The 7,508-nt window shown below is 50.7% G+C and overlaps 1 pseudogene; it reads right to left on the bottom strand.

The window, feature by feature from the left end:
* Positions 1-838, bottom strand: LOC139684039 (olfactory receptor 14J1-like; annotated as a pseudogene).
* Between the last annotated feature and the right edge of the window lie 6,670 nt (positions 839-7,508).

Raw genomic sequence — 7,508 nt, 5'->3', positions numbered from 1 at the left:
CAAAAACCTGAGAAGGCGTGTTGAGTGTATAGTGATTTTCTCTATGAGTGTTTTGCACATGAAATCAGGCAGTTTTTGCTTCTGAATTGTGTCCAATCATTAGTTTCCAAAGGGCATCCTTAAGTTCCTTGTTTCTCAGGCTGTAGATGAGGGGGTTCATGGCTGGAGGTACCACTGAATAAAGAACTGCCACCACAAGATCAAGGGGTAGGGAGGAGATGGAAGGAGGCTTCAGGTAGGCAAAAAATGATGTGCTGATAAACAGGGAGACCACAGCCAGGTGAGGGAGGCACGTGGAAAAGGCTCTGTGCCTTCCCTGCTCAGAGGGGATCCTCAGCACAGCCCTGAAGATCTGCACATAGGAGAAAACAATATAAGCAAAACAAGCAAATCCTAAACAGGCATTAAGCACAAGAAGATCAAGTTTCCTAAGATCAGAATATGAGCAGGAGAGCTTGAGAATCTGGGGGATTTCACAGAAGAACTGGCCCAGGGCATTACCATGGCACAGGGGCAGGGAAAAATGTATTGACTGTGTTCAGCAGACCTTTGAGAAAGCCACTGGCCCAGGCAGCTGCTGCCATGTGGGCACAAGCTCTGCTGCCCAGGAGGGTCCCGTAGTGCAGGGGTTTGCAGATGGCAACGTAGCGGTCGTAGCACATGATGGTGAGGAGAGAGAATTCTGTTGTGATGAAGAAGATGAAAAAACCAGCTGTGCAGCACATCCCATGTAGGAGATGTCCCTGGTGTCCCAGAGGGAGTTGTGCATGGCTTTGGGGACAGTGGTGCAGATGGAGCCCAGGTCTGTGAGGGACAGGTTGAGCAGGAAGAAGTGCATGGGGGTGTGCAGGTGGTGGTCAGAGGCTACGGCGCTGATGATGAGGCCGTTGCCCAGGAGGGCAGCCAGGGAGATGCCCAGGAAGAGCCACAAGAGCAGGAGCTGCAGCTGCCACGTGTCTGCCAATGGCAGGAGGAGGAAGTGGCTGATGGAGCTGCTGTTGGGCATTGGCTACCTCAGGGTGTGGTTATCTGTTGAGAAGGAAAAGGCAGACCTGAGTTAAGTCAGACTTTATTAGCAAAACATATTGCATGTCTCATGGCAACTCTATATTCAGGGTCTTTTTTTTTTTTTTTTGTAAGAAAAGGTCTCTGCAACCCCCTGCCCTGATCTCTGGGTTTCGGGGCATTGGAAGCAGGGACCCTGCAATGGGCTCCTGTGGAGTCCTTCCTCTGGAGAGAGAGTTCACTTGAAATTCAGGGTGATCTCAAATTAAATGGACTTGTGGCACATCAAAGAGTTGTTCAAATTTTGGACAAATGAAAAATTGATCTGAAGGAATTCTTTGTGTTTGTTGATCCAGTTGCACCCACCACAGTTCTCAGTGATTGTGGATGTTTGAAATCCCTGACATTCCTACTGCACTGCAGGTCAAGTCATGTGGGTCCTGCGGGTCAAAGGAAGGCTCTGTTAGTGAGGAGAGAAGAGCTGCTCTGCCCACCAGTGCTGTTCTCAGCTGCCCCGTGCTGGCACCTTGGATCTGGATCAGCATCACACTCAACTGTTCTCCTAAAAAAGAAACTGCACACGGGGGAGAGCAGAGGAATCCAGGACTTCAGGGCCAAAGAGCAGAATTAACAAACTCCTCAGCTTTTTCATCTCTCCCCTCCCACACTGAGGCACAGAAAAATCATTGCAGTTGCCAAGTTGCATTTCCATGGATTTAGCATGGAGATATTTCTCCATGGGATCCTAGAGCACAGAGATACTGAGGGAGAGCTGTGCCCTTCTGGAGGGCACCCTGCAGCTCTGCAGGACACCACAGAAGCAGCTGAATGTCCAAAAGTTGCATGGAGAGGATTTGGGCACTTTGCTCCCACAGACACATCCCAGAGCAGGACCCAAATGGTTTGTGCCTGAACATGAACTGAACCTGCCACCCCCAATCCCCCACAATGGCTCAAAAAAGCCAATGGTGAGAACAAGGACACCAAAGGAAAGAGAGGAATGGCAGTGAAATGCCACAGTAGTCCTGCCAAGGGAGCAGGAAGCACACGGAGAGAGAATTCAGCACCTTGTCCTTTCCTGGGCTCTGCTGCTGCAGGGCAATGCACACCTGAGCCCCCATGGGCCTGAGGGCAGGGACTCTGCTTAGGCTGGGAAAGGAGCCCAGGGAGGAGCTGATCAGGGAAGGCCTGTGTGCCACAGGGACAGCAGGGAGGTGCCCACATGGCCCTCCCCAGCATTTGTGGCAGCAGTTCCCTCTCACTCCCTGCCTGTCTCTGCTGTGAGGAGCTGTTCCTGCCAGCAGCTGCCTCCCTGTGCCCAGCTCAGCTCCCTCCAGTGCTCACACAGCCCATGCCCACCCCACTGCCCAGGGGCAGCTCTGCATGTGCAGGGGCTGAAGAGCAGATCCCAGACAAGCTGATGTGGCTGAAGAGGGGAAGGTGTTCCGAGTGGATGTGCTTCCTGAGAAGCGCCCTTGGAAATGGCAGAAACTCAAGCTGAATCTGAGAGAAGCCCAGAGCCATTCCAGCTGAAGGACCTGCCCTGCCCTGCCCATCCCTGCCCTGCCCATCCCTGCCCTGCTCATCCCTGCCCTGCCATGAGGGAGTCACTCCTCCCATCCACACCTTCTCCATGCAGAGCCCTGGGGAGCTCCTTGACCGGGCTGAGCTGACCCTGGCAGGCAGCAGAGTCCCTGTCCCAGCACACAGAGCCCTGGGCTGCAGGACCCTGCTCTGCACCACAGCCCTGGGCACCCCTGTCTTCACTCACAATCTCACACCCCTCAACCATCCTTACAAGAAGGCAACCTTCTTGCCCTGTGCCTCTGATGGTACAGCAGGCAAGTCCTGTTTCGGTCATGTTCTCCTTCTGCACACTAGGAAATCCAGGACAGCCTTCCTGACAGGTCCTGTCAGTGGTGGCATTTGGCAGGTGGAAGAGACACTTCCAGAAACTCACCTGCACTGCTCTGCAGCCAGAGACTTACCGTGGCAAAGGGCTGTGAAGGTTTCTCCCCTGATGAGCTCTCACCTCTCTTCCTATGCCAGGATCTTTTAAACATCTTCCTCACTACTCTTGTCTGCCCTTTGCTGCCTGCAGGTCCTGCTCTCCTCTGCGTTATGACCACTTCCTCTCCACTAGATGAACTGTGAGAGTCCTTCAGAAAGATCCCAGATGCTGTGGGATGTGCCAGTTTTAGGAGATTCCTGCAGGAAGCGAAATTTAACTTTCCTCCAGTGAGAAAATTCTTCATAGAAAAACTGTGAAGGTTTTTCCTGTAGTCAGAGCTTAGTCACCTCCCGGCCCAGGCTGCCTCTCACCTCTGTCCCTTCTCTGCTGTGCCCTGGGTGTCTGCAGGCAGTGCCCTGAGCCCTGCTGGGCTGTGCACAGGAGCTGCTCCTGGGCAGAGCTGTCTCTCTGCAGCACTGCCCGCTTGCCAGGAGCTCCCTGTGTGCCAGGAGCCCGGCCCAGCTCAGCAGCACAGCAACAGCCCAGGGCATTTCATGACTCTCTGGGGGGTGTTGGTGCTGAGTCCCTGAACTTCAGTCCCTGAGGTAAATTGCAGAAACCTCTTGAGAAACCAAAGTGAGATTCAAACTGTAAAGTTTCTTGTAGTGCTAATGGGTCCCACTGAGGGACACTGCTGAGAAAACATCCCCATGATTTTGTTGGAGCACAAACCTGGAAACATTGATGACAGGTTAGAGAGTCACAGAATCATCAATGTTGAAAGAAACTTTCAAGATCTTCTAGTCCAACTGTCAGACCAGCACCACCATAAACACCCCTAAATTGTATTTCAAAAGCCATATCCAGACACCATCTGAGCACTTCCAGAGACTGAGGGGCATCCCATCTGGGCCCAGGGACTTGTGAGGGTCTCATTGGCAGAGCAGGTCACTCACAATTCGATTTCCTTTTGGATTGTGGGGGTTTCACTCAGCTCCCCATCACTAAATTCCAGATCTGGGACCTGGGTATCCTGAGGACAAGTAGGTTGGAGGATAAAGAGTGAGGCAAGGAAGGTCTTAAGTTTCTCACATTTTCCTCCTCCCCCAACACTGTGCTGCCCTCTGCATCCAGCAAAGGGTGGAGACTCTCCTGAGCCATCCTTTTGCTGCCCATGGATTAAGAGACACATTTTTTGCTGTCTTGTACTGCAGTGGCCAAATTAAGTTCCAGTTTGTCTTTGTCCCTTCAAATTTTCCTCCTACACAACCTCACCATATGTTGTCCCTGAAAAGCTTTCTGTGCCTCGCCCAAGAGGTGATGCACTTTCTTTTTTTTAACCTGATACCCAGCCTAAGTTCTGTGTTTAACCAAGACAAGCTTTTTGCCCCCTGGCTTGTGTTAGGGCACATGGGCAGAGCTCCTGGAGCTTTGAGATTCCTTCTTAAAACACCTCCAGCCTTCCTGGACCTCTGTGCCCTTCAGGATTGACTCCCAAGGGATTCCATCAATCATTCTCCCAAACAGGACAAAGTCTGCCTGCCGTCAATCCAAGGTGTCAGTTCTGCTGCCCACTCTTTCCTTCACCCACCATGGAAAACTCTGCCATTCAGTGTCCCTGTGCCCAAGATGGGCCTGACCATGACATCCCCCACCAGTCACAGAATCACAGAATGGATTGGGTTGGGAGAGACCTTAAAGAGCATCTCATTCCATCCCCCTGGCATGGACAGGGACACCTTCCACTCAACCAGGTTGGTCAGAGCCCCATCCAACCTGGCCTTGACCAACTTCCAGGGATGGGGCAGCCAGAACTTCTCTGAGCAACCTGTGCCAGGGCCTCACTACCCTGACTGTAAAGAATTTCTTTCCAATATCTCATCCAGCTTTTCCCTCTATCAGAGTGAAGCTGTTCCCCCTTATCCTGCCACTCCAGGCCCATGTAAATAGTCTCTCTCCATCTTACTTGTTTATTCCTCTCAAGTCCTGGAAGGACACAATTTGGTCACCCCAAGGCTTTCTCTTCTTCAGGCTGAACAATCCATATTCTCTCAGCCTTTCCTCATGGCAGAGCTGCTCCATCCCTCTGATCATCTTGGTGCCTCCTCTGGACTCTCTCCAACAGCTCCATGTCCTCCCTGTGCTGGGACCCCAGAGCTGGAGGCAGCTCTGCAGGTGGGGCAACATCCACCCATGTGTGTTCCTGCAAGTGCAGTGTGGAACCTCATGGAACCAAAGGGACATTGTGACACCACAGAACCTCATGGAACCAAAGGGACATTGTGACACTGAACAGCCTTTGCAAGGAAAAAGGGATCATGGACACTGCAGAACGTCAGGAAATCAAGGGGCCATTGAGGCACTTTTGGACCTCATGGGAAAAAAGGAATCCGGGGACACACTGGAAACTCATGGAATCAAGGGGCCATTTTGACTCTGCAGAACCTCATGCATCCAAGAAGTCATTGTGACAATCCAGCCCCTTTGGAACCCAAGGAATCCTGGGACACTGTGGACCCTCATGGAACCAGGGGGCAATTGTGACATGCAGAGCCTCATGGAACCAAAGGCACATCAGGACATTTCTGAACCTCATGGAATCAATGGGCCATTTTGTCACTGAAGAGCCTTATGGAGCCAGAGGGACCCTGGGGCTCTGTGGCATCTCTTGGAACCAAGGGGCCTTTGTGACTTGTGTGGGCTGCTGGAAGCAAATGAAGCCCAGGACATTCTGGAACCTCATGGCATCAGGGTGCCAGTGTGGCACTGCAGGGCCTTATGGACCGTGACAGGATGTTCTGCCCTGATCAGGCCCAGAATCTGCTCAGAGAATGCAAACAGTGCAGGCTCTGTGTGCTGAGGTACTGCTGGCACCAAGGTGCTGGTTTGGTGTTGAATTCTGCAAAAACCAGCCTGGTTCACCAGACTATGAGGGTTTGAAGCTGCAGACACTTTTCAGCCTAAATGAAGTGGCACCTCCTTGAACTACAAGGAAATAGCTAGAGATAATTATGACTGCGAGAAAACTGGCAGCATAACTAAAATATCATAAGAGAGGACCTGAGAAGAGCAAACTGTGGAAATAAACACGTCTAATTTGAAAGATCTTCCCTTCCTATTTTTTCTCCTCCATTTTATTTTGTTTTCTTTTGAGTGTATTACATGAAAAATTAGTTTCATGGCACCTGTGACCCTGTGCTCCTTTGTCTGACACAACCATCGACAACACCAAACTTCAAATACTCATCTGCTTTGTGAAACAGGAGCTGACAGATAAGCTGCTCACTGGCCTGGAAATACATGACTAGCAATCCCTCACTGTGTAACTAGAAAAGCCCAGTCCAAGTTCCATATGGCAGACCCTTCCACAGACTGCCTTGAAGTGTGTGGAGCTTCTCCTGTGACACAGAGGCGGCTCTTCATGGTCACTGCCCAGGGGTTAAGGGAAGGAGAGAGATCTGCCCTCTTTAGTTTTGTGGTGAGTTACATCAATTTCTGCTTAATGATTATTTCTTTTTTTCTGGCTCTGATACAACTGCTTTAAAATCATTGCTTTGATACAGTGAACTGCACTATTTTATGCTATAATATGCTCTACTGGTATGTTTTTAACTTTCCCAGTGCAGTAAATAATTCTGATTAAGATCTTTCATCTGTTCACTTGTCTCTTGTTTTGTCTGTTCATTTGTCACAATAAACAATTGATTTCACGTATCTGATGTGTCATCATTAAAACCTGCAGGAGAAAGTGATTCAATCAAACCTCTATAATTCCTTAAATTTGAACCACAGAGTAAACCTGAGGTTCACATTGTATCCTGTCACACGCAGGCTCCTCTCTGAGGAGCAGTTCAGAAAGCAAGGGGGTCCTTTCTGCACCTCGCAGCTCTAAGAAGATGCCTTCTCTAATAAGCTTTGTTTAAACCTTCCATATTTTCTGTGACCCCATGAGGTTCTACAGAGTCCCCAGACTCCTTTGGTTCCATGGGCTTCCACAGTGTAGCAATGGTCCCTTCATTCCATGAGTTTCCATGATGCCTTAAGTTTCTTTTCATCCCACGAGGCCCCGTAGTGTCAAAATGGACCCTTCATTGCATGAGGTTCAGCAGTGACACAGTGCTGGTTTCAGCTTTTTTGGCTTTGTATTTGGAAATAGAATGAGAAAGAAATAATGTCACCAAGGGCAGTGAGAGAGGTCCAGACTGGAAACAGGGAGAAAGGAATTTCTTTCTAAGGTCAGAGCTGTGGTGAAACACATCCCCCAGAAGGAGCCTGGATCAGCCCAAGGCTTTATGGTAGAGCCAGGGAGGAGGGAGAGATGTCAGTGCAGGAAGGTGCCAGCCAGGTGGGGCAGTCAGGGGGATGACGACAGCCTGCAGGGAAAGGGGCAGGGCATGGACACTGTAGGACAGTCTGGGCTGGAGGGGAGACAGGGATGAGCAGAAGCTGAAAAGCCCTGACAGAGCCAACTTGTGCAGGCCTTTGGCCATGGCTGCTGTGTGTGCCACTGATGGCATGAGGAGACAAGTGAGCCTTGCAGCCCTGGGGCCTC

This window comes from Pithys albifrons, chromosome 31, assembly GCF_047495875.1.
Source record: "Pithys albifrons albifrons isolate INPA30051 chromosome 31, PitAlb_v1, whole genome shotgun sequence".
Lineage (NCBI taxonomy): Eukaryota > Metazoa > Chordata > Aves > Passeriformes > Thamnophilidae > Pithys > Pithys albifrons.
The sequence above is the reverse complement of the archived record's forward strand: the minus strand, read 5'-3'. Positions and strand labels throughout refer to the sequence as shown.